Source organism: Quercus lobata, chromosome 1 (genome assembly GCF_001633185.2).
Source record: "Quercus lobata isolate SW786 chromosome 1, ValleyOak3.0 Primary Assembly, whole genome shotgun sequence".
In the NCBI taxonomy this organism is placed as follows: Eukaryota; Viridiplantae; Streptophyta; class Magnoliopsida; order Fagales; family Fagaceae; genus Quercus; species Quercus lobata.
The window spans coordinates 35916738-35925513 of NC_044904.1; the positions used below are offsets into that span (position 1 = coordinate 35916738).

The 8776-nt window shown below is 33.9% G+C and overlaps 1 long non-coding RNA gene across 1 annotated transcript; it reads left to right on the forward strand.

The window, feature by feature from the left end:
• The first annotated feature begins 3651 nt into the window (after positions 1–3651).
• LOC115951662 lies at positions 3652–4919 on the forward strand. The gene is made up of 3 exons (XR_004083286.1): positions 3652–3848; positions 4424–4579; positions 4680–4919. It is a non-coding gene; the product is annotated as an uncharacterized LOC115951662 (long non-coding RNA).
• The last annotated feature ends 3857 nt before the right edge of the window (positions 4920–8776 follow it).

Sequence of the window (8776 nt, forward strand, 5' to 3'; positions counted from 1 at the left end):
AGTGTATTTTTGCAAAAAATATGTAGTATTTCTACGAAACTCCTCGTAGGTTTCTTTAAGTTTTTATATATATTAGCTCGCGCTCAGAAAAAAAAGGAGACACTCATCACACCCCTAGGTTTTTTTTTTTGTGATTGAAAAATATATTAATCCCAAATTATAATTTATGCATATGATTAATTTTTACCCAAAAAAATAGAAAAGCCTCTGAGCATGCACATGCTCAGAGGCTAGTTTTTTTTAATTAAGTAGTCATATGACCAAATTTAAGAAAATAACCTAAGGAACAGCACCTAAGGTACTGTACCAAGATTAAAAATTTGTAGTATTTTTTTTTTAATTTTTTTTACAATTTCAAGCAAAAAATCCTAAACTTTAGGATTTTAGAATCCTCTACTAATAGCCTACTAACCAGCACAGTTTTACATTAAAAAAAGAAGAGAGAAGTGCTATGTTCACAATATTTTTATAACATTTTCACAACAAATTCTAGGTAGTCAGTTTTTATTGGTTCAAATTTGAATTGAGATTACTTTTTTAGCCTAACAATAACAACCAGTAACAACCTGCCACTTAGGATTTATTGTAAAAATGTTGTAAAAATATTGTGGACATATCATTTTTCTAAAAAAAAAACCCTTGTTTTAGGATTTTAGATCCTAAATTTTCTTTTTCTTTTACATTTTTTTTTTTTTTTTACATTCCTTATTTTGTTTGACGGTTGAGACTCAGGTTTTTGGATTGTGCAATATTGTCAAGGATAAATTGCTTTGTTTAAGGATAACAATGTTCAATAGAGTTTTGGTGAAAAATAATATCCATTATTTTATTGTTTCAGTTAATAAATTGTGAATCCTTGAACGTTGCTTTGATATTTTTTACAATTTCAAGCCAAAAAAAAAACCCATGTTTTAGGTATTTTTATTCCTAAAAGTTTGCTTATTATTTAGAAGCCATTTTTTCTATGATTTTATAATTTTATCTTTAAAGAAAAGAGGAAAAAAAACGTTTTTAGGTTTTTACCCGGTATTTTTATTCCTAAAAGTTTGCCTATTATTTAGAATCAATTTTCTCCATGATTTTACAATTTTATCTTTAAAGAAAAGAAAAAAAAAAAAAAAAAACCCACGTTTTAGGTTTTTACCCCTAAAATTAGTCTATTATTTAAATTTTATCTTTAAAAGCAGATTTCTCTATCATTTTTAAATTTTATCTTTAAAGATAACTTCCCCCTATTATTTAGGCACAACAATTATTAGGGATAATTTCATATGAAAGAGATGAGATTGAGAAAAATGAAATAATCTATATATATATATATATATATAAAACCGAAAATTTTCAAGCTCCTACATTTTTCCACATCAACATTATTTAAAAAAATTAAACTATTTAAAAAAAAAAAAAAAAACACCTAGACACCGTAACTATTTATCCCCAAAACAAACCCGGTAAAATTTACTCAGTTCAACCCCTAAACAAAACCCAATACAAAAACGCAAACTCAGCAGAGTAAACTCAATACGAAAACCTATTTCTCTGTCTCTGTCTCTCCTTCAAACACAAATTCAAGCTTTTCAAGCTCCCACATTTTTCCACATCAGCATTATTTAAAAAAATACAACTATTAAAAAAAAAAAAACACCTAAACACCATAACTATTTATCCCCAAAACAAACCCGGTAAAATTTATTCAGTTCAACTCCTAAACAAAACCCAATACAAAAACGCAAACTCAGCAGAGTAAACTCAATACGAAAACCTATTTCTCTGTCTCTGTCTCTCCTTCAAACGCAAATTCAACCCCTAAACAAATCTCTATCTCCTTCAAACGCAAACTCAGCCCAACAAGCTATACGCAGATCTTTCTCTCTTCCCCTGCGACGGTAAACGAATTCAACTAAGCCACAAACGCTTTGCCTCACAACCAACGGCTATAGGTATAATCTTTTATATTAATTTTGGGTATTTAATAAGATTTAGGTTCGGCTATTTTGTTTGGTTTTGATTTACGAAATTGGTTCAGATTTTGTTTTGATTTAGAATTGGTTTTTATCAATACTCAAAACCCTAATATAGGTTCTCCCTCAATTTTGATTCCTTTCAATATATTAAATTTTAGCAAGAGCAAGAGCAAGCCGAAGAAAAGGACCTGTGATTTCTACGATTCTAGGTTCATGATTTGAGATTTAAGTAGAGATTTTTGGATGACAATGGTGAAAGATGATTTCTGCGTATGGGCAAAGTTCATTATTCGCTTGATTCAGTTATAGTCTAATCCAGTCATGGGTAACTTCTTCTGCTTCGTCTTCTTTTTTTATTATAACTAAATATCGATTAATTATCCTACTTATCTCTCAAATTTTGAATGGTGGTTGCGCTTTTAATTGTGGCAATTTAAATAAGTCGCAATGATAAATTTGACATAATTACAACAATTTTTTTAATTTATTTTCTATTATCTAGAACAAAATTGAGCAATTTAGGTTTGAAACAGCAATTGAACCCTGGAGCTGAGGAAGTTTAATTGCTGTTTGTTACGGTTACTACGCTACTTCATGCTAATGCCATCAGCAGGATTTTGCTAGAAAACTCTTTAGAGTCATTCATTATGTGTTGATTTATGCAAAAGAGCTATGCTGATTTTTTTACTGCATGCAATGTACAAGTTACAGGGCAATGCAATGGTGTAGTGTAACAATGGCTGGGTTTTTATGCTCTTTAATGCAAACTTTATATTGCTTGACATTACACAGAGTTGTCATGCATTGCAATTTGTATCTCATACACATTTGATACTTGGTTTGATTATACCCTGTTTGAGTGTTTATCCTTAGTTATAAATTGTGGATATTCTGCCTCCTTTCACCACTCGGTTTGGACTATTGTAATCAAAAGCAAAAGGTGACCTTAAGTCGCCAATGCCTAATTTCAAAGCCTTATATCAACATCCTAACCACCATTGTATCAATTGAAAATAGGGCAGCCGAGTAGGTGAATTTACAGGACAAGTCTGGAACTTTGGTAGAAGAAAGGGTGGTGAAAATGGACAAATATAGCCAAGGCTTTGTGGTTGAGTTTCTATTTCCTTTGATAATTTTGAGAAGCTGCCAAGGCTTTGTGAGTATTTGTTATCTATGTAATTGATTTTTAAAAAAGTTTGTTTAATGATTTATATATGCTTCATAATTGTTCATAAGGAACTGTTAAGAAAATTTTAGCTTCATTACTATGACATTGATTTAAGGGCATCTTTGTAAGTACATGTTTCCATGTTCTTACCATGACATACTTTACATGGTTTTTCATTTCACCGCAACAAGCAATGGGGGATCGCATTCCAGATGTGTGAGGTGAATTAGGACTGACCATTTTTTTAATATATATATTTTTTAAATTCAGTGGTGTGGGCATGGGAGGAAACCTTGCCACTTTTACTTCAAAGTAGTTGTTTTCATGGTAAATTTTAATCAATCTCATGCTTAGGTACATGGATAGGAGAATCGTCTAATACAGGTTTCTTTTAAATGTGCTAATAGTAGGAGCTTCTTTACTATTCTATTTTCTGCAGGTTATTTATAGCTGCTAACAGCGATGATATCTCCACAGTTATACAGTTCGTCAATAAGGCAAGGCCATGGGTTACATTGATGGTCGTTGGCTGGGAATATGGTGCAAACATGTTGATGAAGTACTTGGCAGAAGCTAGAGAGAATACATTGCTTACAGCTGCCATGTGCATAGACAATCCATTTGACTTAAAGGAGGCTACAAGGTCCTTTCCTTATCACATGGCCATTGGTCAGAAGTTCACTGGTGGACTGATAGATATTCTAAGATCTAATAAGGTTGGTGATTGCTTTCAATCTTCTATCTATTTTGGTTCAAATGTTTTATGCCCCTTCATTCTAGCATTGTTTTAATGTTGAACAAACATAATCATTGATGTGGTATGCTTTGAATTGTGTTGGCCACCATTTAAGTGTAATAACTTATGCTTAATTTTTTAATTGGGAATAACTTATGTTTAATGTCTACTTAACTTCTAAGAACTATTTCAAGGCAAAGCAAAAGGGTTTAACGTGGAGATGGCTTTATTGGCAAAGTTTGTTCATGATTTTGAAAAAGCAATATCTATGGTATCTTAGCTCAAGAGACGTGGTTGGGAATGTGAAGATTCCTGTTCTCTTTATATAGGTCAAACTTATCTAACTTTGATACCATCATGCTTTAATTTTTGTTCAGGATTAGATAAGTCATGTCCTACATTTGTTTACTGTTTATAAATCTTCCTGTAAATACTCTGTTTATTTCAATCATTCTTGGCCTTTTTTGGTTAAAAAAAAATTAGTTAAAAGAGATGGTTTATTAAAACTTATTTTGGAGCTGTGCTAAAATTTCCCATGATAACAATAATATGCAGGAAACCCCCAAATCAAAAACCATAGCCCCTTCCTATCAAAAAAGAAAAGAAGAAGAAGAAGAAGAAGGAAAACCATAGCTTCTCATCTGTTTCTCTCTCCAGTCTCTATGCTTTGCCTTTAGTGCACCTTCTCCTTTGTCTCTGCTCCTAATGATGGTAAGCGATTAAAAGTAAATGAAGAGATTTGTTTTCTCTTTGTTTCACCTTCAGTTCAATCGACAACCGATTTCCTATTGGTTTTCTATGAGCTTTGCAGAATTGGGATTGAAGGGAGCAAAATCAAGATGCCGTGGACGTCCTCTTTTGATTCAAATTCGTAAAAGCTTCCTTACTCTCTTTCTCTCTCCATGTGGCGTGAGGTCAAATATTTGCTTTCTCTGTTCTAAATAACAATTTATAGAACTCAATGTTTTATGTTAAATAAATATATGATGTACTCTTCTATATAATGCAGATTTGTTGTATTATGTTCTTTCTCTACTCTTTTTGAGTCATAGCAAAAGAATTTGACATTAGTAACTATATTCTATTTATTTATTATGAAAATAAGATTGCGATCATTATTACAATTTGTTTATTTGTTTATTCATAGAATATATGTAACTATGAAAATATCTTCATTGCCAATGGACCTATGGTAGTGGTATTAATCTTTTCGGCATGTATGTATTTTTATGGAGCTGATATACAGGATTTATTTTATTGGGAACAAGCATACTGTGTACTAGGTTTGACAATGTTTAATATTTGAATTAGTGAAGATTTTATGTTATGCTTGGGTTCTCCATTTAGTTGTATTATTTGATTAGTGAGTCTTGAGACATTCTGATTTAGTCCAGCAAATGATAATTGCAATATTGTTTTTTTCTTTTTAAAGAATCCTGTGCATCGCACGGGTTAGCGACTAGTTATCACTAATAACAAAAAATTATTACGTTAAGAGAATACATATGGCAAAGTCAATAAAACCTAGGCACTAATATATGCAATTTTAAAAAAAAAGGGAGTTGTGAAGTTATATTTAATCCTTAAAAGAAAAAATTATACAAAAGGCCATCAACATTAGCAAGTACTTAATCACCAATAATATCATTTAATTTATATATAAAAAAGGTATTTCCATAAAATAAATGAAAAGAAGTTGTAGTAAAAAGGCGCAACAATTGTTAGGGATAATTTCATATGAAAGAGATGAGATTGAGAAAAATGGAACAATTATCACTAATAACAAAACAATTATTACATTAATACAATACATATGACAAAAAACAACCAAGACAAAAAAAACTGGGCACTTTGTAACTTGATTAGAACTCTTTCCGCTTAGGAATAGAAAATTGAAAAAAATATCTAAAGAAAAGCTGCCCCATAAATAAACTTGTTTCAAGTTTCAATTGCTTGTACCCTGCACCACTCGTGGTTTTTGTACCTTGTGCTTCAAAAATTTTGTTTCCAGTTGATTACGGAGTAGGGAGAACGGGAGAAGTAGCCACTTTTGTCTATTTTCCAGCACAAAAAACCTGTCCACACTAAAGCCCAATGATCCAACAAGTGGCTTTTTTTTTTTACAAATATATTAGTAATATGGTTGTATATTGTCAATCACTCTCCTTTGCCTATATATTTTCTGCTTTGAAATAGAGTTAAGTGCAATATCTTTATAAAAACAAAATAGAAAAGTGCAATGTACATTGACATATCAATAGAATCGAAACAATTAGAACTGAACTTTTGTTTTTGTATGTAAAGTTTTTTTTCTTTTTTGGATTCTGAATTTAGAAAAAATGATGATTAACAATACGACAATGAAACAACCCATCACAAGTAACCGTTTACAGTAATAATTTATTCAATATATGTTGCCTGAGATAGCAAACATCGAGGTTTATGAATCCATTTTTCTAATTCTCACTACAAAACACAAATAGAAATATAATTGTAAAGTGGTGGGCTGTGCTAGCGGTGTTGGGTTGCTTCCTGTGGCACTAAGCCCAAGTTTTCTAGATAAGGGAGTTAGGACCGGTCCAGCTGCAGCTCAAGTTGGTCCGGCTTGTGTGCAAACTAGGCTAGGTTTGCCAGGAACGTGCTTGAGACAGGCAGAGCTATTTCAGACAGGTTGTGGCAGACAGACATAATAATAATAAAATAAATAAAATATCTAGCCACACAGTGGGAAATGACCAAACAACCCTCAAACACAACTACAGGAATAATAATCACTTTTACAGAAGGAAAAGAACAGAACGAAAATGAACAAGTATTAATATGTATGGGTCAATCAGAATGTTAGGAAATCAACTAAAATTTGGTCCGCAAGAGCAAAGTCAGAGAGGAAAGAATGTTCCTTCTTAACGCAATTAATTTCTTAGGAAAAGTCCTGTCGTGGAGATTAACTACCCTGAGAGAAATGGACCTGAATGGTTGTGAGAGTGCCTTTTTCAGGATACTTAGGCCCAAGGATCCCGGGCTTGAATGAAAAAGAAGGATTTGGTGGACCGGGCCTTGACTCACCGCAGCTAACGAGCTGTTTAAGAATCAAGTGAATGCAGAGAATACTCCTGACAATATATAGAAAAATGACAAACAAGGATATCGAAGAGTGCCAAAAATTAACAACGTAAGTTCAGAAGGAAAGAAAAACAGGATTAGCAAGACGATAAAAAAAAGGTGTTGTGGGGATCCTGGGAATTATGAAATAGTATTTCATTGATTCATCATCTGTTTGATTACAGAAAGCTCACTAGGACGTGATACAAAGTCCAATCAAGCTCAAAAATTGCAGTCTTGAATGGTTATTTCAGCCTTCAAAACTTGCAAAGTTTGATTCTCGTTGAATCCGAATATGTGCAATAGTGGCCTTTACAGGATATCGGGAAGCAGTATTTGTTTTTCCCTTAGTATTTTTCTTTCTGCACAGATTTTTCTGATAGTTTTTTCCTAGAGAATTTCTTCTTTCTTGCGTTTCTTTCTTTTTTTTCTCGCTGCCTTCTTCACAACCCATCCCCTCCTTTTATAATGGAGTTTTTTGGGCTTCCCGGGGAACCGTTGGTTCCCCTGTTTTGTTCTTTTGCAAACAGAGCATGTTCTGTCCCCATCGTCTCGATAAGTCCCTTTTCCGTTTTCTCTCATTCTTTCCTTCTCTTGGTTCTGATTCTTTCAAAAGCTTCTGGTTAGCCATCCTCTTCAGGACGTGCTGAGGTATGCCCTTCTCGACATCCCCACTTTTGGCGTCTTCCTCTTTTCCTTTTATTTCCTTTTTGGACGGAATCCTGTTCTGCCATTTTTGAAAGTCGCTTGTTATCATTCTTCTTCCCTGTCCTGGTTCCCCGAGGCCCTTTCTGTCTGTGCCATGAGAGGTCGCTCGCGTTTTTTGCTTTTATTTCCGTTTTCTTCTTCTGTCTTCTTTCTATCGATCTGTCCCAGTCTTCCTTTTTCTTTGTGCCTGAAGGGATCCATGCCTATTGATTGTTCCTGAAGATCCTTACTTCTTTATACTTTGTCGTGGTCTCTTTTTGGATGCTTCTTTCTTTTCTGGGCTTCAGGATCCTCTGGGCCTTCCTTTTATCCCCCATGGGTCGTCCGTATCTATTGCTTTGGGCTTAGCCTGAGTTTTTCCTTTTGGGCTTGACTTATTCTTCTGTTTTGGGCTTATTTTATTATGACCCCTTTTTTTTATAGACCTCAACATTTAGCCCCCCGAGCTCGTGGGTTGCTGAAACCCACGCGTGAGTGATTTAGGTTTCCTAAGATTTTCGTGGTATCCTCCTTTTTCCGACTTCTACTGGGTTCCCTTCCTTTTTACTTGGGATCCCGGCCCTTTTCTGCTGCTTTTAGTCACCTCCTTTTTGCGTGTTGCATTCCCTTACAATTATTATTTTTTGCAGTTTCCTCTTTATACGGGACGTGGCAGTTGGGTATTTGAGGTAAAACTCCTCTACCCACTTTTCTCGTTTCCCGTTATTTCTCATTAATAACTGCTGATTAATCCCTACTTCAAATTAAATTTCTTGGCAACTGGCGCGTCTTTCCATAAACTGTTTTCCCCAACTACTATTTGCGCCTTTATTGTAGCCGTTTCATCTTATCACTTTGCTTCTCTGAGTTTTTCACTCTTTGTGTTTTCTCTTTCTTTTTCTCTTCTTCTCTGTTACTCTGGTCTTCCTCCCTTTCGCACTTTCAATCTCTCTCTCTTTTTTTTTTTTTTTTTTTTTTTTTGTGTTGTTCTGATGGCTTCTTCTTCTTCTCGAAAGAGGAGAGAGCGTACTCCCAGTCCTTCTGAGGGTGAAGGTTCTTCTGGTTCTGCTTCGAGTGATTCTCACGAGGTTACTGAGCGTCCGACCTTCCCTTTACGGG